Source organism: Ranitomeya variabilis, chromosome 4 (genome assembly GCF_051348905.1).
Source record: "Ranitomeya variabilis isolate aRanVar5 chromosome 4, aRanVar5.hap1, whole genome shotgun sequence".
In the NCBI taxonomy this organism is placed as follows: Eukaryota; Metazoa; Chordata; class Amphibia; order Anura; family Dendrobatidae; genus Ranitomeya; species Ranitomeya variabilis.
The window spans coordinates 64,310,312-64,326,847 of NC_135235.1; the positions used below are offsets into that span (position 1 = coordinate 64,310,312).

General features: G+C 48.6%; 1 protein-coding gene across 4 annotated transcripts in view; it reads right to left on the reverse strand.

Moving 5' to 3' along the window:
- The window catches only part of BTRC (beta-transducin repeat containing E3 ubiquitin protein ligase), a 344,864-nt gene that overhangs the window by 263,405 nt on the left and 64,923 nt on the right, over positions 1-16,536 (reverse strand). The window lies entirely within an intron of this gene.

Consider the following 16,536-nt stretch of genomic DNA (forward strand, 5'->3'; position numbering starts at 1 on the left):
GCCCGCTGCCTGGGGTTTCGGGAGTTAATGTGATATGCACAGGCTCTGAGTCTTTAGCTTTTACAGCACAGCCTATCCCGGGAAAATGATGGTCAGTCTATTATTAAGTCTCTCACCAGGAATCACAGTCTCTGTACTGATACCGCGGGTACCAGGGGGTCGCAGTCTCTGCACGGGCCAATGTCTCTACACGGGTCTCAAAGCGCCCCTCTCCAGTCACAGCAGAGTCCGCTTTCATGTACTCATAAGATGCAGTCTTTCTGGGCAATCTCCCTGTATTTGTCCTCTGACCGGGAGCTCTCTCTCTCCCGGAGCGCAGCTGCACCCTGCTCTGACCGCTGCTCACGCTGCTCTCTTCCTTGCGCGCGTGCCTTTCCCGCTCTCTGCCCGGCTTCCTTCCTGTCCCAGTCTCTAAGTCTGCCCCCTGGGGAACCTGTAGCACAGCTCAATGATTTCAGGCACAGAGCTGAGAAGGTAACCGCCCCCAGACTCTTCTTGTGCTTCACCTCCTTACATTGCTTAAGGCAGGGCCGGACTGGCCATCGGGCAGTTCTGGCAAATGCCGGAAGGGCCGATGGCAGTAGTGGGCCGCTCGAGTGTGCCGCTGTCGGCACACTCCCCACGCTGACGCGGCACACTCCCAGCCCCGCATTCAACTATACCGGCGTCATAGACACCGGTACAGTTGAATGCAATGATGGAGGAGAGAGCGTCCCCTGACGCCCCCTCTCCCATCATTCCCCGCTCTGCCTGCTGGTGACACTGCGGGTGCGCGATGACGTCATATCATCGCGCACCTGCTGTGTGACCGGGCGGGCAGACTGCATCTGCTGAGACCGGAGCAGCGCAGGGCACGAGGAGAGAGGTGAGTAGTGTGTTTGTTTGTTTTTTTTATCAATGATTGATGACTGGATTGTGGAGCTGGGGGGGGCTGCCTGCCTGCCTGCCTGCATTACATTCTATGGGGGCTGGCTGCATTCCATTCCATGGGCCTGTGCTGCATTATATTCTATGGGGCTGGCTGCATTCCATTCCATGGGCCTGTGCTGCATTATATTCTATGGGGCTGGCTGCATTACATTCTATGGGCCTGTGCTGCATTATATTCTATGGGGCTGGCTGCATTACATTCTATGGGGGCTGTGCTGCATTATATTGTATGGTGGCTGCCTGCATTACATTCTATGGGGGCTGGCTGCATTCCATTCCATGGGCCTGTGCTGCATTATATTCTATGGGGCTGGCTGCATTACATTGTATGGTGGCTGTGCTGCATTATATTCTATGGGGCTGTGCTGCATTATATTCTATGGGGCTGTGCTGCATTATATTCTATGGGGCTGTGCTGTATTACATTCTATGGGGCTGTGCTGCATTATATTCTATGGGGCAGTGCTGTATTACATTCTATGGGGGCTGTGCTGTATTACAGTCTATGGGGGCTGTGCTGTATTACATTCTATGGGGGCTGTGCTGTATTATAGTCTATGGGGGCTGTGCTGTATTACATTCTATGGGGACTGAGCTGTAATGCTGGATACAGCTGTAATTATATGTTATATAGTCGTGTTACACTCCCCTCACTTCTTGTAGCCTACAAGTGTACAAAGATATTATACAGTCACCATGTGACAAGTGGGCCTGTGTGACTTCAAATGCCAAGGCTGAATTTTAGTCCCAGTCCGGCCCTGGCTTAAGGTAAATGTTTTTTTTTTTTTTTTTTTCACATTTTTGTGGTTAAACATTTGTGGGGGCCTGGAGTTGGTTACTAGTGGGCGCTTGGCACCCCAGTTCGATGTTGCTGCACGGTGTGGGATTTTTCCCACAAACAAATTAGTTTAAGAAGAGCCTGCTGTCATTTCCCCCTGGCTGTGCTGAAAATAGTGGTGCAGGTGTTACGTTGACCAGATGAGGACAGAGAACCATCAAAAAAACATCCAGCAATCTTCGGTAGTGGTAGGACACGTACCAAAATGCTTTCTGCCTCAGGCCCAGCCACCACAACATTTACACAGTGCGCAGTTATGTCTCTAACGTTCTTGCCCGTGCTTACTGGTCCATGCATCAGTGGTTGTGTGGACCTTTATACTGATGGCGTTGCGCAGTGCACACCTCATTTTGTCCGCAACATGTTAGTTCAGGGTAGGGATGGCCCGCCTGGAAAAGTATTGGTGACTGGAAACCACGTGCTGTGGCTCCCATGATCCCAACGTATTGGTAGCCTTTAGAAATCACTTGTAAGGCCACATGTAGAATATGTAATCCAGTGTTTACCATGCTTCAATGGGATTGTGAACTCAATAGGTCAGAAGGAGTTTGTGGATAGTCTCCGCACTGCCAACAGTTTAAATTACTTCTTCTTTAGGAGAAACCACCTTCCTTATTTGATGCTCTCCTCATTTTGGAAGTTGATTTTTTAATCACTACTAGCAAAGAATGGCAGAAGGGTAGATTTATTAATTTGCAGCAGTACTAGAAAAAACAAAGTGGTCCTGAAAAATTATTTCTTTGGCCTAGAAATGGCAACTAGATGGCTGATGTAATTATTTTCCCCAGACTAATAAAAAGCATACAGAGTTCACATCTCTGCTTCAGGAAAATGGCCGCCGCGATCTCCATCTGCGCACGCGCGGCATCCCGCGGCCATTTTCCTGAAGCCGCGGCCAGCAGAGCGCCGCTTCTGCGCACGCGCGGCCAAAGGAAGATGGCCGCCCCCACGATCACCAATGAAATAGTGCACATCGCGCTCTTTTCACTCCCCTGTGCAGTGGATTCGGGACCTTGGACATGTGCACACCACTACGCCACCAACGGAAAACTAAGCAAGATCTGGGGGAAGACACCACGCCCATCTGACCAGACCAGCCTGATTGACAGGCGAAAACGACTACTTTGGTAACGTATTTCGGCAGCATAGGTGGGGAATCGGGGTCCACAAAATACACTATTGCAATGCACAGCTCAGGCCCTATTTAACAGTGTTTTTATCTCATACGGAAAAAACGGGGTGAAAGTCCATGGATATTTTGTCCCATTCTAAGCCTATTCAGATGAACTCAGTAGTCCCAGAAATGACACATTTATTAGATGCACCAATTCTGGCGCTTAGCCTTGGCTCTTACAGATTGCCTTGGTGCATTGCAGTCAGGGTTATAGTTCATGGGGTTGATGTCAGCTTTGTAATGTCAGCTGACATCAAGTCCAGGGGTTAGTGGAGCGCCCCCACACCGCCGCAGGGCCGAGGGGTACCCGGAGCCGGGCCTCTGGGTCTCAGTCCTGGGTTGTCACGGTGGCTAGACCCGGTCCGTGGCCCTGTCTGTCAGTGGGGGACGTCCGGTGCAATAAGTGGTGTTGTAACGGTGCAGTTGTGGGGTGCAGGTCGCGGTAAATAACGAGGACACCAGGTTGCAGTCTCTTTACCTCTTTACTGGAGATCTCTGAGTCCTCAGTCCAGAATACGGTTCACCAGGCTGCGCAAGTCCGGCCGGTCCAATGGCACTTCCAGAGTTCTCTTCACAGGAGGAAATCTGTGCCTTCCCCCTAGCGCTATGTGTTGTAGTCCTTCCCTGCTGTGCTTACGGAAAGTACCCCACAACTGTTGTGTCTGTTTCTGATGTTCCCTCACAACTCGATTAGATGATGTTCTGCTAATCTTCCGTCCCTTCCTGATGTTACAGTTAGAACGGCACCCGTTTGTCGGATAGGCCTGGAGTTCTTCCGGGACCCTAGAGACGCCCCTCTCCCGCAATTGCCTCCCAAGACTTCATAGGTGATTTGAGTTAGACAGCCCGCCTGAGACTGACTGCCCTGCCGCTGTTTGGAGTATTGCTTGAAGCTGAATGTTATTCTACTCCCTCGGCGTTCCGGCCACCGGTAGTGCGCCTCAGTAGGATGTTGCTTCGGTCTTACAGCACGACTCCTACTGGTATTTCTCCTATTGCTTGATCCCGTTTCTCACTCAGCACAATCTATCTCGCTTCTAGTCCTTTCTTGGGTCCCGCCGCTTCCCAGAGCTGGCGCGGACCCGTTACGTTCTTTTCAATGCCAAGCCTCTGTCAGGATCCCACCCCTGACAGAGACCCTACTGTCTCTTCCTCCACAACACCCTCTGCCACTAGGTGTTGCTTCGTCAAATCCAGTCAGCTTTCTGATCTAACTTCCTGCCTGACCCCCAGTTTACCCACTATGGTGGGGAGTGGCCTAATGAATAGAACCCTTAGCTCCCCCCGGAGGCCCGGCTGTGAAATGTATTGGTGTCTGTGATACCTGGTCAGATGAACTCCTTCAGTGCCATCGGTCGCACCATAGCTCCCCATAGTGGCGGAGCCATAGTACTGCAACGACCAGGACTCTGGGGCGCTGCACTCCCCCCTGGTTAAACACAGTACTCCGGGACTGGGAAGAAAACAACAATACAAGTTTAGCAAAAAGACATACAATTTTGTGAGTCCAAATAATAATAAGTATACTTGAACAGGCTTCCCTTTATGGGAGGTTAGGACACTTGAACGTTACAAAACATGGTTAAATAACATAGCAACATGCTATAAATAACTTTTCTTACCCAACCGGGTATTCTACTAAGTGCAAACATTATTGAACAATAATTTAACATTGCCTTTAAGGACATACACTCTGTATCCACTAAAGACCTTCCTATAATCACATTATAAGGCATATCAACTTTTTTCATTCTCCTTCTTTGAGTCTGCAGGACCGCCTGTCCTATCGGCACCAGACCTACTGCCTCTCCTTTCTGTTACAGGACCGCCCCGTTCAGCCAGGGCCTACTGCCTTTTCAACTACTATACACAGTATAGAACATAACTTTTCTTTCAGTTTGAGAACACTGAGCCGGCTCTACTTGGCTCCTATAAGGACTCACCCACTAACCCTTACGGGTTCACTTTCTGTCCTTAGTAACACATTACTAACTCTTTCTTAACTTTCTATGGAGGACTCAGGGTTTACCTTCTATCCCCATTTCTTATCAACATTATTAACTATTTCCTTATATCATCAACCTTCATTAATACTTTCTTACTTCCAACTATGCAGGACACTCTGTCTACCCCTAGGGGCCTACTGCACCTTCCTTCTGTCTCTCAATCTTTCTTCTAAGGAACATTATCAGCATTTCTTTACAGTTAACCAGTTGGATACATATAACTTTTACATGTAAGTATCATCATTTTCTCTTATCAAACATCATTGCTATCTATCAGTCTTAAAGCAATACCATTTCTTTAAGTGCAACACGTGAACATCCCCTTTAAGAGGGGACCAAGTCTTTAGGAGGTAGCATTTGTTCTCTAGCTACCAGTCCTTTCTCAGCAAAAGCTCCGGTATGGTATCTTCACAAAGAGTCTTTAAGTAAAACCAGTAGGAAGCGCCTTTAATAAGGTGCCAACTATATACAAAAAGTTTGTATCATGCACGGTCCATGATTGCGGCAGTTCTTAATAACAGGAAACAAAAAGTGGAAAAACAAACCAACAATTGGGATCCCGGGTCAACAAAGGGAACCCTTTAAAGTTAACCCTAGACGGGTTCAGCAGCAAAACAAGAACAAACAGTTAAGAACTATATACACATTTTTTTTTAAGGCATTCATGCTTACTCATTCTCAGAATCCCCCACGAGGCGCCACCTGGCGGGTGAACCCCTGCAGTCCAGGTTCCAGTTCCACTCCCGCTGCCAGGTACACCCCATGGGTTCGGGTCTGTTGCACAACCAGGTCGTGTGCGGTAATATAGGTCTGTGTCCCCACTTCTCTCTGTGCTGGCACAGCAGGAACACCGGTCACTAGAGGAAACGCCCCTTTGGTCACTACAGCGGTGGTGGTGGTGGCAAGACTGCAGGTCATGGTCTCCACTAGCGTACAGGTAGGGGTGACCAGGGTGGTCACAGGTCGGTCACACGGTGGCACTTTGGCTACAGGGGCCAGCTTCTCCCTGCGCACGTTCAAAGCAAACCACCCCTTCTCCCCAAAATGCCTGGTGTAGATGACGCTGTCCCCCGGGTAGAGGTCTCGATCAGGGTGACCCTCTCTGAGGTGCGACTCCACATCCCGGCGGTTGACAAAAACCTCCGCATACAGCCCCGGCTCTTTAATAAAGCCCCAGCCTCCACGGAGCTTAAAGGTGGTGACGATGCCCTGCCTGCGCGGGGCCTGGGGAGCGGTGGGGTCCTTGCGGGCCCGGTCTTTCACGGCCAGGTCCTTCTGATGGCAAGCCTCCAGCCCGGCCTGGTACGCCTCGTCCTTCTCCCTCCACCGCTGCTGTAGCTGGGCCTGATATTCTCCCCCGCTTAGGGCCTGCACCCTCTCTCCCTCCTGGGTCTCCACCCCAGGGAACCCCATAAGATCGGACCCGGGGTTCACCCAGCGGCACACCGTGCGCTCCGCATGGATCTCACACAGCAGGGGAGTAGGGGTGATTGGGGCTTGCATACGGTGTTCCATGCCCGTGGCTTCCTCCCACGGTAGCAGGCGCTGGAGTCGATGGGTTCCCGGGGAAGGGGGTGCTGCTACGGGACCCACCAGCAAACCCTCGGCCAGCGGGATGGGGTCGGCGGACTCACCAGCCAGTGGAGGTTCTTCTTCCGCAACGGGTTCCTCCGGCGGGGTCAGCAAGGGTCTCAGCGGCTGCTCCGGTAATGGCGCAGGACCCAGCGCCCGAGGGCCTTCTTCCGGCGCTGCCTGGTGCGGAGCCTGGACCTCCACATTCTGTTGGAGAAGTTGGTTGAATAAGTCCTCCATCTCGGCCCTCAGGAATCTGGTGTTGTCCACGGAAGACGGGCTGCTGTGCTCATCCGGGTAGTCGGGGGAGATTTCCACTTCAACCCCACTGTCGGGTTCAGAGCTGCTGGCCATGGCGTCCTCCACGTGGGTCGCTTCCGGGTCTCTTTCCCGCTCTCTCCTTCGTGGGCGGTGTCGTTTTCTCGATCTCCGCCCTCCATTGAGGATTAGGAGGCGGATCTCTGCCGCTGACGGACACGTCCTCACCGTGCAGAAATATTTAGACTGGGCGGCCATTGTTTTTCGCGCTCTCTAACTTGTCTACGCCTACTCCATGCCCCTCTTCTCTTCCGGCGCTCTCCTCAGCGTTGCAATGGCGGCGGATTTTGGCGGCAAGTGGCGCAGCACACAGTCTTTGTAATAAAGTACAGTCCAAGCACAACAAATCACAGTTCCAAGGCACACATGACCTGATTCTTCAGGCTTAAGTAAATCCTGTTCGTGACGCCAAGTTTTGGAGCGCCCCCACACCGCCGCAGGGCCGAGGGGTACCCGGAGCCGGGCCTCTGGGTCTCAGTCCTGGGTTGTCACGGTGGCTAGACCCGGTCCGTGGCCCTGTCTGTCAGTGGGGGACGTCCGGTGCAATAAGTGGTGTTGTAACGGTGCAGTTGTGGGGTGCAGGTCGCGGTAAATAACGAGGACACCAGGTTGCAGTCTCTTTACCTCTTTACTGGAGATCTCTGAGTCCTCAGTCCAGAATACGGTTCACCAGGCTGCGCAAGTCCGGCCGGTCCAATGGCACTTCCAGAGTTCTCTTCACAGGAGGAAATCTGTGCCTTCCCCCTAGCGCTATGTGTTGTAGTCCTTCCCTGCTGTGCTTACGGAAAGTACCCCACAACTGTTGTGTCTGTTTCTGATGTTCCCTCACAACTCGATTAGATGATGTTCTGCTAATCTTCCGTCCCTTCCTGATGTTACAGTTAGAACGGCACCCGTTTGTCGGATAGGCCTGGAGTTCTTCCGGGACCCTAGAGACGCCCCTCTCCCGCAATTGCCTCCCAAGACTTCATAGGTGATTTGAGTTAGACAGCCCGCCTGAGACTGACTGCCCTGCCGCTGTTTGGAGTATTGCTTGAAGCTGAATGTTATTCTACTCCCTCGGCGTTCCAGCCACCGGTAGTGCGCCTCAGTAGGATGTTGCTTCGGTCTTACAGCACGACTCCTACTGGTATTTCTGTTATGGTTCTCAATGGCAAGAAAACATAGCCCAGCAAACATACGAACTAGCTCTTGGAAGGATGGAAACTAAACTGACCATGAACTAAACCTGCTGCACAACTAACAGTAGCCGGGTAGCGTAGCCTGCGTTTTATCCCTAGACGCCCAGCGCCGGCCGGAGGACTAACTAATCCTGGCAGAGGAAAATATAGTCCTGGCTCACCTCTAGAGAAATTTCCCCGAAAGGCAGACAGAGGCCCCCACAAATATTGGCGGTGATTTTAGATGAAATGACAAACGTAGTATGAAAATAGGTTTAGCAAAATTGAGGTCCGCTTACTAGATAGCAGGAAGACAGAAAGGGCACTTTCATGGTCAGCTGAAAACCCTATCAAAATACCATCCTGAAATTACTTTAAGACTCTAGTATTAACTCATAACATCAGAGTGGCAATTTCAGATCACAAGAGCTTTCCAGACACAGAAACGAAACTACAGCTGTGAACTGGAACAAAATGCAAAAACAAACAAGGACTAAGTCCAACTTAGCTGGGAGTTGTCTAGCAGCAGGAACATGCACAGAAAGGCTTCTGATTACAATGTTGACCGGCATGGAAGTGACAGAGGAGCAAGGCTAAATAGCGACTCCCACATCCTGATGGAAACAGGTGAACAGAGAGGATGATGCACACCAGTTCAATTCCACCAGTGGCCACCGGGGGAGCCCAAAATCCAATTTCACAACAGTACCCCCCCCTCAAGGAGGGGGCACCGAACCCTCACCAGAACCACCAGGGCGATCAGGATGAGCCCTATGAAAGGCACGGACCAAATCGGAGGCATGAACATCAGAGGCAGTCACCCAAGAATTATCCTCCTGACCGTATCCCTTCCATTTGACCAGATACTGGAGTTTCCGTCTGGAAACACGGGAGTCCAAGATTTTTTCCACAACGTACTCCAACTCGCCCTCAACCAACACCGGAGCAGGAGGCTCAACGGAAGGCACAACCGGTACCTCATACCTGCGCAATAATGACCGATGAAAAACATTATGAATAGAAAAAGATGCAGGGAGGTCCAAACGGAAGGACACAGGGTTAAGAATCTCCAATATCTTGTACGGGCCGATGAACCGAGGCTTAAACTTGGGAGAAGAAACCCTCATAGGGACAAAACGAGAAGACAACCACACCAAGTCCCCAACACAAAGCCGAGGACCAACCCGACGCCGGCGGTTGGTAAAAAGCTGAGTCTTCTCCTGGGACAACTTCAAATTGTCCACTACCTGCCCCCAAATCTGATGCAACCTCTCCACCACAGCATCCACTCCAGGACAATCCGAAGATTCCACCTGACCAGAAGAAAATCGAGGATGAAACCCCGAATTACAGAAAAAGGGAGACACCAAGGTGGCAGAACTGGCCCGATTATTGAGGGCAAACTCCGCTAAAGGCAAAAAAGCAACCCAATCATCCTGATCTGCAGACACAAAACACCTCAAATATGTCTCCAAGGTCTGATTCGTCCGCTCGGTCTGGCCATTAGTCTGAGGATGGAAAGCAGACGAGAAAGACAAATCTATGCCCATCCTAGCACAGAATGCTCGCCAAAATCTAGACACGAATTGGGTACCTCTGTCAGAAACGATATTCTCCGGAATACCATGCAAACGGACCACATTTTGAAAAAACAGAGGAACCAACTCGGAAGAAGAAGGCAACTTAGGCAGGGGAACCAAATGGACCATCTTAGAGAAACGATCACACACCACCCAGATAACAGACATCTTCTGAGAAACAGGAAGATCCGAAATAAAATCCATCGAGATGTGCGTCCAGGGCCTCTTCGGGATAGGCAAGGGCAACAACAATCCACTAGCCCGAGAACAACAAGGCTTGGCCCGAGCACAAACGTCACAAGACTGCACGAAGCCTCGCACATCTCGAGACAGGGAAGGCCACCAGAAGGACCTTGCCACCAAATCCCTGGTACCAAAGATTCCAGGATGACCTGCCAACGCAGAAGAATGAACCTCAGAAATGACTTTACTGGTCCAATCATCAGGAACAAACAGTCTACCAGGTGGGCAACGATCAGGTCTATCCGCCTGAAACTCCTGCAAGGCCCGCCGCAGGTCTGGAGAAACGGCAGACAATATCACTCCATCCTTAAGGATACCTGTAGGTTCAGAATTACCAGGGGAGTCAGGCTCAAAACTCCTAGAAAGGGCATCCGCCTTAACATTCTTAGAACCCGGCAGGTAGGACACCACAAAATTAAACCGAGAGAAAAACAACGACCAGCGCGCCTGTCTAGGATTCAGGCGTCTGGCGGACTCAAGATAAATTAGATTTTTGTGGTCAGTCAATACCACCACCTGATGTCTAGCCCCCTCAAGCCAATGACGCCACTCCTCAAAAGCCCACTTCATGGCCAAAAGCTCCCGATTCCCAACATCATAATTCCGCTCGGCGGGCGAAAATTTACGTGAGAAAAAAGCACAAGGTCTCATCACGGAGCAATCGGAACTTCTCTGCGACAAAACCGCCCCAGCTCCGATTTCAGAAGCGTCGACCTCAACCTGAAAAGGAAGAGCAACATCAGGCTGATGCAGCACAGGGGCGGAAGAAAAGCGGCGCTTAAGCTCCCGAAAGGCCTCCACAGCAGCAGGGGACCAATCAGCAACATCAGCACCCTTCTTAGTCAAATCAGTCAATGGTTTAACAACATCAGAAAAACCAGCAATAAATCGACGATAAAAGTTAGCAAAGCCCAAAAATTTCTGAAGACTCTTAAGAGAAGAGGGTTGCGTCCAATCACAAATAGCCTGAACCTTGACAGGATCCATCTCGATGGAAGAGGGGGAAAAAATATATCCCAAAAAGGAAATCTTTTGAACCCCAAAAACGCACTTAGAACCCTTCACACACAAGGAATTAGACCGCAAAACCTGAAAAACCCTCCTGACCTGCTGGACATGAGAGTCCCAGTCATCCGAAAAAATCAAAATATCATCCAGATACACAATCATAAATTTATCCAAATAATCACGGAAAATGTCATGCATAAAGGACTGAAAGACTGAAGGGGCATTTGAAAGACCAAAAGGCATCACCAAATACTCAAAGTGGCCCTCAGGCGTATTAAATGCGGTTTTCCACTCATCCCCCTGCTTAATTCGCACCAAATTATACGCCCCACGAAGATCTATCTTAGAGAACCACTTGGCCCCCTTTATGCGAGCAAACAAATCAGTCAGCAGTGGCAACGGATATTGATATTTAACCGTGATTTTATTCAAAAGCCGATAATCAATGCACGGCCTCAAAGAGCCATCTTTCTTAGCCACAAAGAAAAAACCGGCTCCTAAGGGAGATGACGAAGGACGAATATGTCCCTTTTCCAAGGACTCCTTTATATATTCTCGCATAGCAGCATGTTCAGGCACAGACAGATTAAATAAACGACCCTTAGGGTATTTACTACCCGGAATCAAATCTATGGCACAATCGCACTCCCGGTGCGGAGGTGATGAACCAAGCTTAGGTTCTTCAAAAACGTCACGATATTCAGTCAAGAATTCAGGAATCTCAGAGGGAATAGATGATGAAATGGAAACCACAGATACGTCCCCATGCGTCCCCTTACATCCCCAGCTTAACACAGACATAGCTTTCCAGTCAAGGACTGGGTTATGAGATTGCAGCCATGGCAATCCAAGCACCAACACATCATGTAGGTTATACAGCACAAGAAAGCGAATAATCTCCTGGTGATCCGGATTAATCCGCATAGTTACTTGTGTCCAGTATTGTGGTTTATTGCTAGCCAATGGGGTGGAGTCAATCCCCTTCAGGGGTATAGGAGTTTCAAGAGGCTCCAAATCATACCCACAGCGTTTGGCAAAGGACCAATCCATAAGACTCAAAGCGGCGCCAGAGTCGACATAGGCATCCGCGGTAATAGATGATAAAGAACAAATCAGGGTCACAGATAGAATAAACTTAGACTGTAAAGTGCCAATTGAAACAGACTTATCAAGCTTCTTAGTACGCTTAGAGCATGCTGATATAACATGAGTTGAATCACCGCAATAGAAGCACAACCCATTTTTTCGTCTAAAATTCTGCCGTTCACTTCTGGACAGAATTCTATCACATTGCATATTCTCTGGCGTCTTCTCAGTAGACACCGCCAAATGGTGCACAGGTTTGCGCTCCCGCAGACGCCTATCGATCTGGATAGCCATTGTCATGGACTCATTCAGACCCGCAGGCACAGGGAACCCCACCATAACATCCTTAATGGCATCAGAGAGACCCTCTCTGAAATTCGCCGCCAGGGCGCACTCATTCCACTGAGTAAGCACAGCCCATTTACGGAATTTCTGGCAGTATATTTCAGCTTCGTCTTGCCCCTGAGATAGGGACATCAAGGCCTTTTCCGCCTGAAGTTCTAACTGAGGTTCCTCATAAAGCAACCCCAAGGCCAGAAAAAACGCATCCACATTGAGCAACGCAGGATCCCCTGGAGCCAATGCAAAAGCCCAATCCTGAGGGTCGCCCCGGAGCAAAGAAATCACAATCCTGACCTGCTGAGCAGGATCTCCAGCAGAGCGAGATTTCAGGGACAAAAACAACTTGCAATTATTTTTGAAATTTTGAAAGCAAGATCTATTCCCCGAGAAAAATTCAGGCAAAGGAATTCTAGGTTCAGATATAGGAACATGAACAACAAAATCTTGTAAGTTTTGAACTTTCGTGGTGAGATTATTCAAACCTGCAGCTAAACTCTGAATATCCATTTTAAACAGGTGAACACAGAGCCATTCCAGGATTAGAAGGAGAGAGAGAGAGAAAGGCTGCAATATAGGCAGACTTGCAATAGATTCAATTACAAGCACACTCAGAACTGAGGAAAAAAAAAAAAAAAAAAATCTTCAGCAGACTTCTCTTTTCTCTCCTTTCTCTGTCAATTAATTTAACCCTTTTAGGCCGGTCAAACTGTTATGGTTCTCAATGGCAAGAGAACATAGCCCAGCAAACATACGAACTAGCTCTTGGAAGGATGGAAACTAAACTGACCATGAACTAAACCTGCCGCACAACTAACAGTAGCCGGGTAGCGTAGCCTGCGTTTTATCCCTAGACGCCCAGCGCCGGCCGGAGGACTAACTAATCCTGGCAGAGGAAAATATAGTCCTGGCTCACCTCTAGAGAAATTTCCCCGAAAGGCAGACAGAGGCCCCCACAAATATTGGCGGTGATTTTAGATGAAATGACAAACGTAGTATGAAAATAGGTTTAGCAAAATTGAGGTCCGCTTACTAGATAGCAGGAAGACAGAAAGGGCACTTTCATGGTCAGCTGAAAACCCTATCAAAATACCATCCTGAAATTACTTTAAGACTCTAGTATTAACTCATAACATCAGAGTGGCAATTTCAGATCACAAGAGCTTTCCAGACACAGAAACGAAACTACAGCTGTGAACTGGAACAAAATGCAAAAACAAACAAGGACTAAGTCCAACTTAGCTGGGAGTTGTCTAGCAGCAGGAACATGCACAGAAAGGCTTCTGATTACAATGTTGACCGGCATGGAAGTGACAGAGGAGCAAGGCTAAATAGCGACTCCCACATCCTGATGGAAACAGGTGAACAGAGAGGATGATGCACACCAGTTCAATTCCACCAGTGGCCACCGGGGGAGCCCAAAATCCAATTTCACAACATATTTCTCCTATTGCTTGATCCCGTTTCTCACTCAGCACAATCTATCTCGCTTCTAGTCCTTTCTTGGGTCCCGCCGCTTCCCAGAGCTGGCGCGGACCCGTTACGTTCTTTTCAATGCCAAGCCTCTGTCAGGATCCCACCCCTGACAGAGACCCTACTGTCTCTTCCTCCACAACACCCTCTGCCACTAGGTGTTGCTTCGTCAAATCCAGTCAGCTTTCTGATCTAACTTCCTGCCTGACCCCCAGTTTACCCACTATGGTGGGGAGTGGCCTAATGAATAGAACCCTTAGCTCCCCCCGGAGGCCCGGCTGTGAAATGTATTGGTGTCTGTGATACCTGGTCAGATGAACTCCTTCAGTGCCATCGGTCGCACCATAGCTCCCCATAGTGGCGGAGCCATAGTACTGCAACGACCAGGACTCTGGGGCGCTGCATTAGTAATGGAGGTGTCTGAGCAGTAATGCACATCAAATTTCATGTATTGCATGCTATAGCGCTACAGAGTGCTAATTTATTTTGTTTGTTGGCTTGTCTTATTAGGCTGGGAAGGGGCTCAATATCCATGGACCTTCCCAGCCTATTAATATCAGCTCAAAGCTGTCTGCTTAGCCTTTGCTGGTTATTAAAAAATGGGGGAACCCCACTTTATATTTTTTTAGGGTTTTCCTTTTTAAGAACCAATAAAAGCTAAGCAGACCGCTGAGAGCTGATATTAATACGTTAGGAACCTCCATGCTTATTGGCCCCTTCCCAGACTAATAAAACCCCAGCTCACAGCTGTCTGCTTTCCCTTAGCTGATTATTAAAAATAGGGAGGACCTCACTTTTTTTTATTTATTTGCTAAATACAAGTACAGAAAACCACACACGCAAAGCACGGATTATATATCTCTGACATTTTTCTCTAGCACATTTTTTTCACATCTAAAACTAAACAGATGTCATTTCTATTTCAGTACTTGTCACACTGATGGTGCAGACGGACAGAATACAGATGCCTCACGGACAGCACCATTAGTGGTTTTTCCTGCACCAAAGATATCCGGACATGTGAAAGAGGCCTTACTCTTTTCCACAACTTTATCCCTGATCTGTCTGCTGTGTTCCCTGGTTTTCATGATTCTGTAGTTCTACTGAGTAAATTGATCCCACCTGTGTGCAATTTATTCTAATTATGTGAATTCTGAAGGCAATGGATCAGTCAGGATTTTATTTATTTAGGAGAATCAGACTACAGGTGGGCTGAATACAATTGCATGTAACAATTTTTTAGAATTATATATTTTTTAAAATTTAGAAAACCATTTATCATTTGCTTTACCCTTAAAGAGAACCTGTCAGCAGGATTGTGCATAATAACCGACACACAGTGTCAGGTCAGCACCGTTATATTGATTAAAATGATACCTTGGTTGATAAAATCCGTCTTATGGTAGTTCTTTAATTTTTATTTTCAGTTTTGTGTTAATGAAATTCTCGTGCCCTAAGGCGGGTTTGGTGAATGTTGTGCTCTGCTTAGCTATTCATAATGCAGACTGCTGACGGGTCACTGACCTGCCCCCTAGTTTGCATAATGAATATCTGTATATATGTAAAGGGAACCTGTCACCCCCAAAATCGAAGGTGAGCTAAGCCCACCAGCATCAGCGGCTTATCTACAGCATTCTGGAATGCTGTAGATAAGCCCCCGATGTATCCTAAAAGTTGAGAAAACGAGGTTAGATTATACTCACCCAGGAGCAGTCCTGGTCCAGTCCTATGGGCGCAGGCGCCGGGAGCGGTCAGAGAGGCCCGGCGCCTGCAGTACTTTGCCCTCAACAGGGCAGACAAAGTACGCCGGAGCCGCAGCATGAAGACAAGAAGAGGACATCATCGTAAGAAGATGGGAGGCGCCAGACCTGGACCGCGACGCCCATCGTACTGGGACCGCCCCTGGGTGAGTATAATCTAACCTCTTTTTCTCATCTTTCGGACACATCGGGGGCTTATCTATAGCATTCCAGAATGCTGTAGATAAGCCCCTGATGCTGGTGGGCTTAGCTCACCTTCGATTTTGGTGGGTGACAGGTTCCCTTTAAAAAAAAAAAAACTTCTGCAGGCAGATGCCAGCCATGGCACCTGCTCTGCAGCAAAATCGCATGTTTTGTGTGCCAATAATACATTTTGTTGAGGTTATTTAGCTAGAGGAAAAAAAGAAAATCAATTTGAAAATGGCGCCACCGCGCCCACGCAGTAGCAACTATCGGAGTCTGCTGCTGTGATCCGATAGCTACTACTGTGCATGCTCCCACGGCGCCATCTTACTTGAGAAGAAGAAAAAAAAATCCTCCAAGATGGCGCCACCCATGCCTGCGCAGTAGCAGCTCGATTATAGTACTACAGTATGTGGTTTGTGTAGAAGTGGTGAAAAGTGAGGAGGGGGCAAGAAAAGCCATCGACCTAAGATGTAGGTGTAGAAAATTCAGCAGAAATGAGACTTGGATGGAAGAAACTATTATGGCTGCCTGGGTAAAATAGAGAAGACAAAGGAAAGTTTAATAACTCCAATCAGAGATGTCATTGGATTTATCTGTACCGTATACACTTACCGTATATGATCTCGAGTTCATCAACCATTATATTGTAAACGTATGATGGAAATATTGGTCTTTGGTTAATAAACAAAATAAATGGTATTATCCCTACTGTATATGCTTCTAATATGTGGTTATGGTCTGGCGGTCTCATACTGCAGTACGCATGGTAATATTGGTCTTGGTACTTTGGTTAAGATCAGTGTGGTGGTATTAATCTGTCAGTGTGCAGTCGTATTATCTGTTCCTTATATAGCGTCATTATT